A 17200-nucleotide genomic window follows, 5' to 3' on the forward strand; every position below is an offset into this window, starting at 1 on the left:
GGTCTTTTTTCATTTCCATGCCATGTTTCAACATCTTTCTTTTTATTTGGACTTCAGCCGCTTCAGAAGGTCATTCTAAGTCTGCCTCAGATGGATATTTTTAAATGGACGTGAATTACTCAGTTGTCTCATTCTGAAAGAGATTCTAGTTCTTTTATGAGCGCCCAAATCAGATTGGTGACTACTGCAGGTGCCACAGCCTGAGACTTGAGGGAGTGGGGAATTGGCTTCAGAGGCACAGGGCTTGAGTCCCAGTGGCCTCTAGCACATGCGAAAGGGTCATGCAAATGTGAGGCAGTAGTAATAATATTCACTGTGACACTCATAAGAACAGAGATCATGTAAATCTTAAACTTATCACTTGTTTAATGATCTACATTTTGGGGGGTGAATGTGCACTAATACAAGTTGAAGTAAATGCGACATGAAAGATAATCCAAACAGACGCAGGCTTTTAAGTAAGACAGTAATCTCAGAGTTTTTTAATCGGAAGGGTGAGGCATAGATGATGCCAATAGCAGTTTCTGTTTGGGGATAGATTAGTCTTTAACTGTCACAGTCTCGGAATGTGTTTGAATAACTTAGGTCTTAAACTCTTTGAGAGACTTCAGCTTAACATTTACAGCAGTTTGGTTTAGGTTTGCCAGAGCTTGCATTTAGGATATGGACCATTTCCGTTCTTAGTTCTGAAGTCAAGTGCATACAATTTTCTCCAGAAAGGAGACAGCTTGAAGCCTTGGAGAATGTTGGCGGGGCTGGGGGTGGGGTGGTGGTGCAAGATGGCAGGTCAGCACGTGGGCTGGAGACAGACAACGGACTGTATTCTTCCGGTTCTGCTCCCAGCCTCTGCTTCCCACTTTGGGTCCTGGCACTCTAACTAATAGCTGGGCAAGTGGCTCTCTGCTCCACTCAGAGGAGATCACTCTGTGTCTCAAGCATTGTCTTCCTGTAGAAATCATTCATGATGAGCTGCTTTTTGCTTTCAGTTACTTAAATTCTAGCCCAAGGCACTGTATTCATTATGTGTAGAACAGGAAGGTCTGAAAGGAAGTTTGATCCTTGAGATTGTGTACAGGGTTCTGCCATGGAATCTTCCCCTGCTGACTTGTACAACACATCCTGGTAAATACTTCTCTCAGACTCAAACCAAATGCTCCAGACAGCAGCTGTGGCCTAAATCAGCCATGTTAAAATTTTAGCTGTGTCTCAGCTCTTATCTGTTTTCAGGTTTAGCCCTGTTGTATTTGGAGTAACAGTCACTGAGGGAAACAATTTCCTTTTGTTTACCACAGCAGGAGAGGAAGAACCAGAACTCAAACTTGCATATATGTTACTTAAAATTTTTTCAGTTTATTTTTGAGAGAGGGAGAGAGCAGGGGAGGGACAGAGAGAGAGGGAGAGAGAGAATCTCAAGCAGGTTCTGGACTGTCAACACAGAGCCCAATGTGGGGCTAAAACTCCAGAAACATGAGCTCGTGACCTGAGTCGAAACCAAGGGTTAGAAGCTTAACCGACTGAGTCACCCAGGAGCCCCTGCATGTTTGTTACGCCCCTGCATGTCCCTCTTGAGGTACCTTTCTGATCCTGATTGCTTCTTCAGGAAAAATTTCAATCCATTTTTTAAAACAGAAAAGGCCACCAGAGTCACATTCTGCATGTCTTAGGAGTTCATTACCAGGGGCCCTTGTACTTTACTCTGTTCCTGACTCCCAATGCTAGGAATTTGATGTGGAGTCCTTGCTCTAAGAGAATTTAAAAATAGAATAAACAGTAATTAATGTGGACTTAGGAACAAGTCAAACCACTGATTTAAATGGTCACTATTTTGTTGTTAGGTGATTTTGGACAATTGTCTTTGCCTCTGTGAGCCTCAGTGTCTTCTTTTACATACCTAGTTAAATATCTATACCATAGTTGGTGAGATTTCCCTGAGCTAATGTACTTAATTATTTCACATTTAAGTTGAATTTGTAAGCGATTTTTCCTCCCACAGAAATTGATTAATAATTAGAATCTCCAAATGAGATTTCTAAAGAGGGAACACAGGTGGAAAAGGTTGGGTTTAGGGGTGTGGTGGCAAGAATCCACCATTGGCAGCACCTGATACAGGGCTTTGACAGTCATGGCTGAGAAGGGCATTACAGCTGCTCCTTAAATTCAGACTTGACATAAAAAGTACTTACATATTTGGCTAAGTTGTACATGAGGCTGGTCAAAGGAATTCCTATAAAGATGACATAACAATCCCTAGGTGAGAATGCTACAATGATTTTTTTTGAAATAGTCAACATTTGGATTTTAAGAAAGAATGAATCGGATCCTGGATGCCATATGTTTAGTCATGATCTGGTTTTGTGAGAGGTAGCTCAGGCTTTTTCTGTCCTCCTCTCTCTTTTTCTTACAAGACTTGGATTTTGAAAAGGAAATCCAGGAGGATAGTCAGGGCCACATTTCAAATTGCAGTACTTTATAGGGGAATGGTCCATTTTTGGCCAACTGCTCTTCAGAAATGATTTTAGTAATGACAAAAAAATTGCATAATTCTGCAGAGCTCTGTATCTGCTCTTCCCCATAGGGTATTAATAAGGAGCCTCTCCTACTGCTTTATGAAGCACAGGGCCTTAGAGAACTCTAAGCATACAAAGATATCCTGTTTTGAAAAAAAAATCTCATATCCAAGTACATCGAATTAAACATTGTTTGGAGAACATTAAAATGTTTCCTTAACCTTTGGTGTTTTAGACATGATGGCAAGGTAGGAAGTCCTGCTCCAAGTTCATCATCATACCCACTATAATGAAGGGCAGTGAAAGGCTGGGGAGCAGTGATTTCCTATTTCCAGGAACTTGTAGTATAATGGAATGGAACAAATTGGAGGATGGAGGTAGAGAGACTCGGGAACAGAAACATGTGAATCTCCTGTGGGCTCTTTCACAGATCTATGCCACAGAAAAGACTGACCCAGAAAGCTTGGGAGCAGCTCAGAGACTTGGGAATAAGGAGGGTGTCGAATTGAGGCAGGCCATGGTGACCCTCCCTTTGCACAGCATGGGAGTGGCCTGGGAGCTGGGAGAAGAGAGACTGGGAAGCAAAAGTCTAGGGCATGTGCAGTGTGTCTGTGTGTTGGCGGATTAAAATATCCCTAGCACAGGCCCTAGAACCTCTTTCTCTGAGACCTTCTAGCATGATGGAGGAGTTTTTGGAGTCAGACAAAAGTCTGAGTTTGAGCCATCCATTAGTTACCATACTTAGCACAGTGCCTGGCTCATAATCTCAATAGATTTGAATTTCAACACCGTTAAAGAGAAGTTTTACTCTATCTGATTTTTCCAGGTAACAGAGCTTTGACAATATAGTCTACCAGATAGAAACGTGAATAACTTATTCCCCCTAAAATCAGGCAAACCTACGGTGACACTCAGATTTCACAGCCTTGATGTCATTTTCAAACATGGCCTCACTACAAACAAAATATCAATATGATAGTACTTGGAAAGTTAATGACCTCAAACAGAAGCATCTATCTCTCCTCGGAATCTAAGTTAAACACTGCTGTTGGTTTTATATTAGGCAAGTATTTCAAAGGCTGTCTGGATTTCCTATTGATGACTGAGGCTGTTCAAAAATGTGTTCTAAAATCAAAACAGAAAACTCCAGACTCTTGACCTATTTTGAATTCTAATCTCTATTTTTGCTTTTTGACACTGGAATACAATTAAGAACAGACTATTCCTGACATGCTGGTTCCAGAAAGACATTTTTTCCCCTCTGTCTTTAAGACACGAGCAGAAAACAAAACTTCAGGGGAGTACCGTGTCAGAATATTGATGTGCTTCTGTAAAAATAACATCTTAAACCAAAGAGTAGTTGGTTAACTTTTGGTAAACACAACCTCTAGCCACATTCCAGAGTGTCTGAAGCTTAGAGAAGGAGAAGGCTTTGCGAGAAGTATTTTCAGAACACATTTCTTCCCTTCTAGCAGCATTGTCTGCAGGGCCTGGTGCTTCACTCCCAGATGCTCATCCCTACCCTCTCGTGCTACCTGAAGTCCGGAAAATTATTCTTGAATATAAACGACGTTCCACATGAAAAGAAATACTGATTTAGAAGTTACTTTTGGAAGGGATGTTGAAAGCAAGGCTCATTCTAGGATGAAAGGCATCACTGCTAAGAACACTGCCCTCGAAGCATTTCAAAGGTATATGTAGGTGGTTTGCCCACAGCTGGATTTGACAGGCCCTAATGCTCCAGGCTTGCCTGTGTTTTCCAAGCTAGAAGTTTGCCAGCTCCTGGAACCCAGGAGAGAGACTCTGACATGCATCCCTGGCCATGTCAGAGAGAAAATAATTTCACCTTATTAGCGACTCGAAGGACATTAAAAGTGGGATAAAAAAGTAAGCTAAATGATTTATTTGTTCCCTGAGTTCTTCTTGTGAAGAGAGAAAGAACAGAGAAGAGAGAAGATAAAGCTGGCAGGAGACAGCAAGTGACAGGAGTTGTTTGGTTTGAAGTAGACCAACAAACAATTCTTCCGTCAGCTTTTCCAAAAGCTTAGGGTGCCATTCCACTTGCCCTCAGGCACTTGAAATCTGGAAAGGGTGGACAGGAGCATCTCTGAGATACTGAGACTGTCACTGGCCCTGCAGTGACAGGAAAAATATTCCTGAAACTGCTAAATGGTATTGCAAACAATGGACTTCCCCCCAACAAAACAAAGTGATTCATTACTCAGTGTCTATTTATTTTAGGAATTTATTTGGTATTAGACTTTTTAAGGCCACATATTGTAGGATTAACACTGATATGCTATGTTTAGAATGGGCAAATCCATAAAGACAGGCAACAGGTTAACAGTGGCCTCAGGATGAGGGGTGAGAATGGGAGTGACTGCAAATGGACGTGAAGTTTCTTTTTGGGGAAATACTCTAAAGTTAGGTTGTTTTAATGGTTGCATGACTATACAGTTATTAAAATCATTGGAAAAAAATTTCAAACATAAAAGTAAATAATTTATTTTACACTTTTCAACAACATTCACATACAAAGAAATGAGGCTCAGAGTTTATGGGATTTGGAATCTGAGTTATGTCCTTATTTGCTCCATGACAAACTTTCTCCGGAGGGCTAACTCCTGTGATCTGCGAAAGTATGAACTACTTTCCTTACTTCCAAGGAGCTCATACTCAACCTATGTGGTCAACAAAGGGTAAACAAGGCATCTTTTCATGTAATAGCATTGTGTGGCCAAGCACGGACACTTGGAGAATAGGGATGTGTGTGATGAGGGTGCCAGCTGTGTGGTTCAACATAGATAATACAATGCTGGGGTCAATGATCAAAGTGAGCTAAGCATCATCAAGGAGGCTCGTGAGGATGAGAAGAAAATATTACTGAATCTCAGATGGGAAATACTACAATGCTTTCCTGTATAGATGACTTAATCTGGCATCCTGGCCACTTTAGTTTAAAAAGGCATGATACGGGGCGCCTGGGTGGCGCAGTCGGTTAAGCGTCCGACTTCAGCCAGGTCACGATCTAGCGGTCCGTGAGTTCGAGCCCCGCGTCGGGCTCTGGGCTGATGGCTCAGAGCCTGGAGCCTGTTTCCGATTCTGTGTCTCCCTCTCTCTCTGCCCCTCCCCCGTTCATGCTCTGTCTCTCTCTGTCCCAAAAATAAATAAACGTTGAAAAAAAAATTAAAAAAAAAAAAGGCATGATACATACATTCACATATGAGCAGTGCTTGGGTGAAATGAAAACAGGTGTCCATAGTAAGTTGTACAAGTACCTTTATGACAGCTCTGTTCATAGTAATTCAAAATTGGAAACAACCCCAAGTAAATAACTGGGGACATCTGAGAAGCTATGATATGAAGACAGACTTGAAAAGAATTAGCCTTCATATTGCAGACAGTGTTTTTATGTCAGGAGAATTAAGCCTAATACTTCGTACCCTGAGGGGCATAGACCAGTAGAAAATGGCTTTGGAATCAGTGAAACTGGTGTTGTGAAGCCTGAGTTCTCTGGCTAGCCGCATGGCCTAGGTGTAGGCCTGGGTTTTTCACTATCCAAAGGAGTCTTAATATTGACCTTCTTTCAAGAGGCATGTGGTGACAAGCACGATCTGGAAGACAAATGCTGTGGTTTAAAGAGAAACTAGAATATTTTGAGAAAACCTCTGTAAACTTCTCCAACGGTATCAGGAAAGAACTCCCAGCATACCTGAGTGCTGTTTCAAATGAGGCCCTAATCAGCATTAAACATCATGCTTCCATATTGAGGGTTTCAGTACTTAACTCTTTCTAAAGAACCACTTTCCTGAGATATAATTCACATAACATAAAATTCACCCTCTTTTTTTTTAAATGTTTATTTTTGAGAGAGAGCAAGAGAAAGAGACAGCACAAGCAGGGGAAAGGCAGAGAGAGAGGGAACACAGAATCTGAAGCAGGCTCCAGGCTCTGAGCTGTCAGTACAGAGCCCGACGTGGGGCTTGAACTCATGGACTGCAAGATCATGACCTGAGCCAGAGTTGGTTAACCAACAGAGCCACCCAGATGCCCCTAAAATTCACCCTCTTAAAGTGCATGATTCAGTGGACTTTAATATATGCAGAATTGTGTGACCATCACCACTACCTAATTTTAGAATATTTTAATCACCCCACAAAGGAACTCCTAGCCATTAGCTGTCATTCTTCCCCCCACCTCACCGCCCCCCCCCCCCCAGCCTTACACAACTGTTAATCTGCTTTCTGTCTGTGGATTTGCCTATTCTGGTTCATCCATGCTATAGCAAGTATCAGTCCTGTATCCCTTTTTTTATGTGACTGAATAATACTCTGTTATGTGGATATAGCATGTTTTATTTATCAGCTGATGGAATTTTGAGTTCTTCCTACTTTTTGGAAATTTAGAAAAATACTGCTATGAACATTCTTATACAGTTTGTGTGTATATTTACACATGTGTGTATCTGTGTGTGTGTTTGTGTGTGTACATGTGTCTCTATTTTTCTTGAGTGTATACCTAGGAGTTGAATTATTAGGTCATATGATAATTATCCATTTAACATTTTGGGAAACTGTTGAACTGTTTTCCAAAGTAGCAACCCCATTTCACTTTGTCACTCGAAGTTGGAGGGTTTCAATTCTCTACATCCATGCAAGCACTAATTATTGTCAGATGTTTTGGCTTGTAGGATCGCCTGAACTTTCAATTCTTTTTTGTGGTGTCAGAGCATAGAGAAGTACATAGTCACTGGGGCCACATCGTGTTAGTATCACCTTCCCCTCTTTCATGGTGAGCCTCACCCTGCGTTGTCATTTGTGACTTCTTTTCATGCCCCACAGTCTCTCATACATGTGGTTTAAGCTCAGTCCTCCTCCTTTTTATCAAAACCATGCATGACAATGCCTTCTCAACCTGTGGTCTGTCCATGTCTCTTTACAGAATGAAGGATCTAGGTCTACTGGTCAGAGTGATGCTTTTTCTGCTGGTGAGATAAGGGCACCGATCCATGTTCCCAATAATACGAATAACATTTACTGAGAGTTTATTAGGTGCCAAGAATTGTTCTATTTCATGTGAAGTATCTCCTTTAGAATGTATCATAACTCATGCAGGTGGGTAATATCCCATTTTACAGAAGGGTTAAGCAATAAGCCCAAGAACATACCCGTCGTAAGTGGAGTCATGGTTGGGTCCACATAGGATGAGTGCAGAACCAGAGCTTTATTTATTTATTTTTTTCAACGTTTATTTATTTTTGGGACAGAGAGAGACAGAGCATGAACGGGCGAGGGGCAGAGAGAGAAGGAGACACAGAATCGGAAACAGGCTCCAGGCTCTGAGCCATCAGCCCAGAGCCCGACGCGGGGCTCGAACTCACGGACCGTGAGATCGTGACCTGGTTGAAGTCGGACGCTTAACCGACTGCGCCACCCAGGCGCCCCAGAGAACCAGAGCTTTAATCTCCCCTAACGGGGCTGTTTCACCACTAAATTATAACTGACTAAGCTGAATGGGCCTGTCTTCTTCACCATTGTATTCGTAAAAACTAGAACAGTCCCTGCTCATAAAAGGGACTTAATAAATACATGTTGAATAAATAAAAGAATAAACGAATGAAATTAACTTAGAATAATTTAAAGACTCTTACTCATAAAATTCATAAAAATCTCTAGGAACAAGTGTGTGTGTGTATGTGCATGCTCCTTCTCTTTCATCTCTTAATTATTTAAGCTTTTGTTTTTCAGCAAGTTCTCATTCTTCTCCTTTATTCCGTAGTACACATAGTACTCGATTGCTGACATTTCATCTAATTGCAGAGTAACAGATTGTAATGGATTAAAGCTTTCACAATAAAAACACTTGGCCTACTCAAAGTGAGGTAGGAGTAAGACAGAAGGTAAAAACATTGAAGAATTCACAAACAAGATAATAAAAAAAAAAAGTGTTCCGAAACATATGATGAACTCCCCAGAAAGGATTACATTGTAAGAGATCCAAATGTGTGGAAGACAGAGGACACAACAGAACAAGACCTTCCCCTGCATTGATCACATGGCTTCCCACTCAAAACTCTCTTCACTATTTGAATAATAAACTTGATGTAGCAAGACTGCTCTTATCTATGTCATTTTTCTCATCTTTTTGTTTTCTGTTTATTCCTATTTCAACCCCCACTCCTCATTTGCTGCTCTCCCAATCTATATTCAAAAACCTGTGCTTTCAACCCACTTTGCTCTGTTTTATTCAAAATTCAGCTGAAAACTTATATTCTTTGAGTTAAGAGAAAAACTACCCCCTACATCATTTTCTATTAAAACAGTTAGATTCCTTAGTATTAGATGTGTTAGAACTTTATTCCCCAATATTTTTTTCCCACAGTGATCCATTTGAGAGACCATACAATGAGGCTAACGCTGATAACATTTCGTTCAGAGTCAGAATATAAATCTTACAAGAACAGGGGTGCCTGGATGGACTTCAGCTCAGGTCATGATCACATGGTTGTGGGTTCAAGTCCACATTGGGCTCTCTGCTGTTAGCACAGAGCCTGTTTCAGATCTTCTGCCCCACCCACCTCTCTGTCCCACCCGACTTGCTCTCTGTCTCAAAATAAACATTAAAAAAATAAGTCTTGCAAGAACATAGACCCTATTATATTAATTAGCACAGTAAGTAAAAGTATTTTACTCCATTTGATCATCAACTCCTGCTTGACTCTAAATAGATTATGGCAATTTCAATAAAATTGAACTTGTGAAGACAAGAAGCCACTGTTGAGGAGGAAAGAATGCATTGTACGCTGAAACTTATGGAGAGAGGAAATAGAATTCAAAATATTTTGGGTGTGCCATATAAGCAGTACACAGGGACAATGGAGTACCTTCAAAGATGACTTCCTTGAAGGTAGTAAAACTCATAATGTATGTTTGATACAGAAAATTCTCATTTCATTCTAATTTGTTCAATTCACTTGAAAATATTTAATAGTCACTCAAGCACTTTGGAGATTCTAGGCATAGTGGAAGGCCCTGTAGATGAGAAGGTAAAGGAGATATAGTATCCCTGTGCTCGTGGAGCTTTAGTTAGCTGAGTGGCAATATGGCAGAGTAGACAGAAAATGGGTTTGTGATTCAGGCAGATCTGGGTCTAAATCTTGGCTCTTTTGCTTATTTTCTGGGTGAAACTGGGCCAATCATATTTTATAATATGTGAAATAGGGATATGAAGAGTTATCCCATAGGACTGCCCCAAGAATTACAAGAGCTCATGTGAGAAAAGCAGTTAGTAGAGTATTTGGCATAGATGTGGATCTGGCTTTCATATTCCAACACTTGTCCTAGGGAAGAACAATTTCTAACAAGCTTCACTTAGTGTCCTGAGTCTCAATTCATCAGTCTGATATTTAAGAGACAAACTGTCACTAAAATACTTCATTCAGTCTTATTTATTCAATATCAGGGTATCTGTTTAAGCCCTCCCTCCACTCTTAGCTAAGCTTGTTATTGGCAATCTCAGCTCTGCAAACTTGCTCTTGCTTATCTCTTTCACAATTATTTAAAATTTACAGTTTATTTATTTTGAGAGAGCGTGGGTGTGCATATGCATGCATGTGCATGAGAGAGAGAGAGAGGGAGAGAGAGGATCCGCAGCAAGCTCTGTGCTGTCAGCCCAGAGTCCAACATGGGGATCAATCCCAACCATGAACTCATGACCTGAACCGAAATCAAGAGTTGGATGCTTAACTGACTGAGCCATTCAGGTGCCCCTTGCTGATCTTTTAATTTCTTGAAGGCCTTCTGTTTCTTTCTGTCTATTCAAATTCTCTTGAAAGATGGTTCACTTTTTTCAAGTCTTCAGTGGAGCCTCCCTCTCTATGCCTTTTCTTCTTGCTTTAATAAAACATTTGGTACATTTGAAATTTCTACTTCTTACTTGGTTCTTCCTGAAGCTTTTGTTATTTTGCACTGTAAATTTCTGTTGCTATTATTGCCACTTTCCATGTGTGAGTCTTAATTTTCTGTTTTATATACTTTATGATATACTTTTATATACTAATTTCACAGATATTCAGTATATTTTAAATAAATGGATGGTATTTATATTCTATTTAATGAAGACTTTTTTTAATGGAAAGCAAAATCCCTCTGCCTTCATTAAATTCATCAGTACTCATGAGTCAATAACAGCATGTTTGTGTTAATGAGTACCTTGGCATTTTAGGGCTTTCTACCTTGGGTAGGAATTCATGCTGACTATTTATGAAATATTAAGAAGAAACAAAATGCCATAGTTGTTTTTTTTTTGGTATGTTACATATATTTGTAATGTATTATGATATTTGAGAGGGAAAATATATATGCAGACTTTAACCAGTTGCAAGTTGTCAAAGCAAACTGATCAAATGTTAAGATTTTGAAAAAAATAAGCTAAAGTTGAGAAAAACTAGTTTGCATCAATTGGGTTTTTTTTTGTTTGTTTTTTGATTTTGTATTTAAATTGTTTTAATTTCCATTTTGAGGCTGAAAAGACTGGGAAAGATTGTTTAACGAAGATGGCATGGTTAAATAGAGTGTGGGTTTCAGACCTGTGTTTGAATTTTAGCTCTGGCCTTCGTTGTATGAACTTTGACAAATTAGACTTTCCTGGCCTTCAGGTTTCTCACTCCTAATAATGCCAATGCTGAGGAGTGTTGTGAAAATTATTTTTGTTGGCACTCAGCAGACACTCAGTAAAAGAAAGCTTTTATTATTTGTGTTTATCGCTTCGGAAAAGAAGTTAAAGTACGTGTTAATGAAGGTGAATTTTGGCTGGGAACAGAGGCCTCTGGGTGGTTAGAGCTGTGAAGGAGAGGGGTAATTCAGTAGGTTAAAGTATGTGACAATGGAAGGTCATGAAAGGGTATTGTGAAAATAACCAGAGTCTCTCTCCCCTAATTTAATTCTTTAGACTCTAAATTTAGTTTTCTAGAGAATTTACAATGAAAGTAAAATGATATTAAATTTTCATTTAGGAACTCAGTGAAGTGAGAATTTGGTTTCATCCATTTGCGCATGAAAAGTCTTTTTAACTAGAAAGGCAGCCAAATTATACCCTACACACTAGAGGGATATTTCAAGTTATTTGTTTGCTTTTTCCCTATGATGTTCTTAGAAACCACATCATGAAACAGGCAATACTTACACTGCATAACAGTAGTTATAAATGGTGATGGGAATTCTGACCAAAGATTCAAAATCAAGTAAACCATAGCTACACCCAAAAACATATCAAAAATCAAAGGCAACTCTATTTCTGTACTAGTTTAGATGGAATTGTTATGTTCCAAGTCCCATAAAATGAACATATATATATACTAACTGCACTAAATTGTATCATGGTCTTAATGTATTATAAGACAACTAAGTACCACTCTATCATATCTATTACTTATAGACCTGACTAGCAATAAATACTCTATGATAAACATAGGTATTTGTTCATATTCTTGGAACTCTCCTTGAAGCTGATTCTTTTCCACCTCCTTCTGGGTAAATTTCCATGTTGCAAACAGAGACTTACCTTACAGCTTGAACTAAATCCTAACTTTAGATAAAGTTAGACTAAGCTAAACTGCAAGCTCTCTGTGTGTCATGGAAACCAGGTGATAAGGTTACAGAGAAAGACACGTGAAAAGATGCTAACATTATTCATCAGGAAAAAAGAAATCAAAACTGTGATATCATCTCACACCTGTCAGAATAGCTAAAATTAACAGCACAAGAAACAACAGGTGTTGGTGAAGATGTGGAGAAAGGGGAACCCACTTGCACTGTTGGTGGGAATCAAACTGGTGCAGCTGTTCTGGAGAACAGTAAGGAGGTTTCTCAAAAAACTAAAAATAGAACTACCCTATGATCCAGCAATTGTGCTGCTAGGTATTTACCCAAAGGATACAAAAATACAGATACAAAGGGGTACATGCACCCCCATGTTTATAGCAGCATTATCAACAATAGCCAAACTATGGAAAGAGCCCAAATGACTACTGACTGATGAACGGCTAAAGAAGATGTAGTGTATGTACATACATATAATAGAATATTATTCAGCCACCAACAAGAATAAAATCTTGTCATTTGCAACAGTGCGGATAGAGCTAGAAAGTATTATGCTAAGGGAAGTAAGTTAATCAGAGAAAGACCAATTCTATTCCTGAAGACAATATTACACTGTATGTTCACTAAGAATTTAAATAAAAAATTGAAAAGCAAAAGTTACGGAGAAGAATGAGATAACTGAATAAGCTTTAACAACAACAAAAACAACTATCACCATTTTCATGTCCATTAACAAACAGTAATAACAGTGAATTTGATAAGCATCTATACTTCCTTTTTTTCAAAGCAACAGACCAAAATACCCCAAAAGATATTAAACCATTTTAATCATTTAATACGAGGATGTTTTGTTGATAGATTTTGAGAATACCTAAGACCTCATTTATAAAATAACACAATTACAATTATTAACATAGACTTTAAAGGGGGAATTTTGAAACCCCCCACAGTTTAATACACACCTTGCCCCATTTCTTCAATCAAAAATATTTAAAAAAAAATATTTTTGCACACCTGTGTGCTTGCCTCCTGTGATTAAACTTGGTTTCATGGCGGGGAACAATAAATATGGCTACTGCTGCACTTGAAGCTTAAAGTCTAGCCGGGGAAGACAGACAATGAACAAGTAAACAAATAGAAATAAGTGGAACTTCCTGGAATGTGGGGATCGATATAAGTGTCTTTGTTGGATTTCTCTAATGTGAGAGATTGTGAACGACAGGAAGGGTTCTTATTGGCATCTGTTTTTAAAATACCACCAGTTAACCTTTTGTGAGGATTTCCATTTGGGGCATTGATTTGTTGCGCAGAGATTCTCGGAGGGCATGAGTTACCATCTGACTGCTAAGTATACTTAGAAAAAGCATCTTTGGACATCAAAGATGTCCTAAGGAGTAATGACTTTAACCCATTCCAAAGACGTATCAAGTAATTGACCAGTGGAGGCTGAAAAACTTTTGCCATTTGAATGAATATGTATTCTCCAAATGCTTTTCTGTGAAGTAAATGTTTTCCTAATTAGGCTTAAAAATGTGAAATTTTGTTGCAAAATTGATTTTCTATTAAGGCACTAAAGTAGTTTCTCTTCCTTTCTGCTTGGGTACTAATTAAATTATGTCCCGACTTGCTTTAATTTAGCAATCAATTTTTTCTCCATTTGCACTGGATTACAGAACCTCATTTAAAAATCACTCGTTAACAAATTCTACACAAAGCAGAAATGATAGACTTATTCTCTAATGGAGACAAAAACAGTACTGGTAAAGTCATAAGACAGACTTACTCAAAAGTCAAAAAAAGATTTAGTTGTTTTTTGGTAGTATATATTTCTTATATAGTATATGCTGTCTTTAGAGATAAAAAGTAGTATATATTTCTTATATAGTATATGCTGTCTTTAGAGATAAAAAGTAGTAGTGGAAGCCATGGGGGTTAAAATACATTAAAAAATTAGAACAAAATGCTAAAATAAAAAAGGTCTAAGTGATTTAAAGATGTACCTGATGCTAGGGTGAAGCACTGAGACAATTTATAAAATCATAAAATTAAAAAAAATGGAATTCTAGCCATTGATTTTAACATTTGAAGTAATTAAGCAGATGTATAAAATTAATGGACTATTCTAAAAGTATGAAGGTTAGTTTCAGGTTTGACTTGTGGCTGGCATAAATATTTTATTGAATAATTAAAAATAAGACAATCTCAGGGCACCTGGGTGGCTCAGTCAGTTAAGTGTCCAACTCTTGATTTTGGTTCAGGTCACGATCTCATGGTTGGTGAAATGGAGCCCTGAGTTGGGCTCTGCACTGACAGCACGAAGCCTGCCTGGGACTTTCTCTCTCCTTCTCTCTCTCTGCCCCTCTCCCGCTTGTGCACTGTCTCTCCCTCTCTCTCTCCCCTCCCCCTCAAAATAAGTAAGTTAAAAGAAAAGACTATCTTGAAAACATAGCCTGGGGTTATACATATTAGAAACGTTTTGCAAATGGGTAATTGAAAACCTTTTGCTAAAAGCTGATTTTTGAGGCCCTATATCAAAAAGGGAAAATAAGGAAAAGTTTTATATGTTACCATCTCTCAACTCAGCGGATATACATTTCTGATTTAAAGAAACAAAAGGAACACAAAAGTCTAGTAGCCTGTAAAGTCAAATTCCATCTTCCTCTGTTAGGAGGTGGCTATGATTGTGTCAGAGAAAGTTAACAAGTTGGAATGGAAAGTCATCCAGAGATGTTTCTTCAGGGGCTAGAATCTAACAGTGGGAGCTCTGCACTTGTTAGGGCTCTTCCTGCCATAGCTTATCTCTTTCACACACCTTACGTTTTCAACATGCGCTTAGTAACTTTCAGATAAGGCTTCTTCCCTTTCTTCCTTCTAAACTGCTTGCACATTTAGTTGATCACTAAAATAACATAATTTTTAACTTACATAATTGCTTCATCATCTTATGACTTTTATATTGTTCAACTTTTGGGTGACAACGCCCTACCCCATTCAATCAAAATCACAAGGTTGGATGTCAGTGGGTGGGATTTAACCTACTTAAATCCAAGTGTCAACCAAGTGAACAGACGACCATGATTTCAGCTTCTAGATTCCAAAGCTATATCTTGAATTCCTTTTTTCCACTTTCCTTTATGTCTTTCATTCCTTATGACATTAAATATTACACTGTTAGATGAAAAGGAAATAAAAATCATGAACGGAATTGTTCATGTAAAATGGAAAAACAATATCTTTAAAATTGTGAGAAGCAAAGTCAATCTGAGACTTCAATTTATTTACACAACTATAATTTCCTGCAGTTAATGGACAGTAGCATGAAAAACTAGAGCCTATATCAGTGAGAATAAGTAATTCTTCAGATGAAAAATGTAATTGGATCTTCATTTATTAGGAGACAGTTTATACCTGGTTCTAGTCATCCAGAGATAGGTTGTAAACTAGACACCTATTTTATGAGGCTGCTTATATCATGATGAAAGGAAAGAGCCACTCAACTGAAAACTGAAAATTACTATTCCCAAGTAGGTATCCAAGAGGAATGGCTCTAGAGTTTAAGAAGGTAGTTATAGAGTTACTTCCCATTAAAAACTCCAGGGACATTCAGTAAATAGAATGGTGGTGAGGAAAAGAAGAGAGAAGTGGATTTGGATATAGGGAAAAGGCTAGAACAAAGAGGGAGGTAAAAGCATAAAGTGAAAGAGAACCCAAACAAGATTGGCCAAGGAGAATGGGAGATCTCTTGCTTATTGAACATTTACCACATACCAGGCTCTGTATTAGGTATTTTACACTCTATCCTAGTCAGTCTGTAAGACAAAGGGTAGATAATGTTAAACCACTTTCTAAAGAAGAAAAAAACCCTGAATTTTATAGAGCTTAAGTGATGTGACCAAGTTCTCTGAGCTAGTGAATGGACTTGTCGGAAATGAAACCCAGGAGTGTTTGATCTTAAAGACGGGACTTTTTCCAGAAACCAGTCTCAGTGACAGTAAGCCAGGCAAAGATTGGTGTGAAGAAGGAGAATTAGACTGCACTGTATGCAATGAAAGCAGAAGCAGTGTCTACCCTTTTTACTTTCTTGAGTACCTACACAGTCCCAGAAAGGTAGCAATTTACGGTAAATACTCAAATAGTATTTTTGTATGAGTTGGGCTACAAAGGTTTGAGATAGGATGAGAAGACCTGGAAGAAGAAGAAAGAAATAGAAGACAGAGATAGGAGAGGGCAAGTAAGGGGGTGAGAAGAAAAAAAATGTGATTCTTCTTGGACAGTCTATGTACTCTTAGATTCCAGAGTCAAACCTATCAGCTTACTGTCGACATTCAAACTCTGCCCACATTCAAAGAGTTTTTGAGAAAGGAAAAAGTGCTTGATGGCGTCCATTTTCTTAACTCAGGCACAAATACTTGAAAACTTTTCAGAAACCCAGTGAGGTATGAATCCCATACCACTTTATAGTTACCAGATGAAGGTGAGAAGTATGAACCATACACTCTGGGCAGGTAGCCATTGTGAAGCATGAGTGGGTCTTATTTTGATACTCAACTAACAAGCTAATGATTAACCAGTCAACTAATAAAAACCTTTCAGTTAATAAATATTTGTCATGGTCCCACTTTGCACCCCAGTTGCAAGGAATTTACAAAGGAAAACATTTCAATAAAACAAAAATTCAATGAAACAGCTCATTACTTTGTTAAAAAATTAGAAACATGATCATATTATTTTCAGACAGATGTTGGATTTAACATTGATATTCACTCATAAAGAAGAACTACTTACAAAAATAACAAAATGTAAAAACTCAATATTATCCTCGGATGGGTTTTGAGTATCCATGGTGGGGCTAAATCTGTTTCAGTATCCAAGAGTCTAAGTTTGACTAACACATTTGGTTAAGTTATGTATATTCTTTCCAAACGGAAAGGAGAGCTTAACTCGGATAATTTTTATTCCTTTTTTACAGACAAATTTAGAGCACTAGTAAGATTCAGTTTCAAAAGAGCAATCAACAAATCTGTTCTAAAACCTCACTAAGTTTCACTGGTCAGAGAAAACCATAGGCTGTGAGGATTCCCAGGTGATAGGCTT

General features: G+C 38.5%; 1 protein-coding gene across 5 annotated transcripts in view; it reads right to left on the reverse strand.

The window, feature by feature from the left end:
* SYT1 (synaptotagmin 1) overlaps positions 1 to 17200 on the reverse strand; it is a 554276-nt gene that overhangs the window by 124837 nt on the left and 412239 nt on the right. The window lies entirely within an intron of this gene.

The sequence above is a fragment of the Herpailurus yagouaroundi genome, unplaced genomic scaffold, assembly GCF_014898765.1.
Source record: "Herpailurus yagouaroundi ecotype Mexico unplaced genomic scaffold, PumYag 182, whole genome shotgun sequence".
In the NCBI taxonomy this organism is placed as follows: Eukaryota; Metazoa; Chordata; class Mammalia; order Carnivora; family Felidae; genus Herpailurus; species Herpailurus yagouaroundi.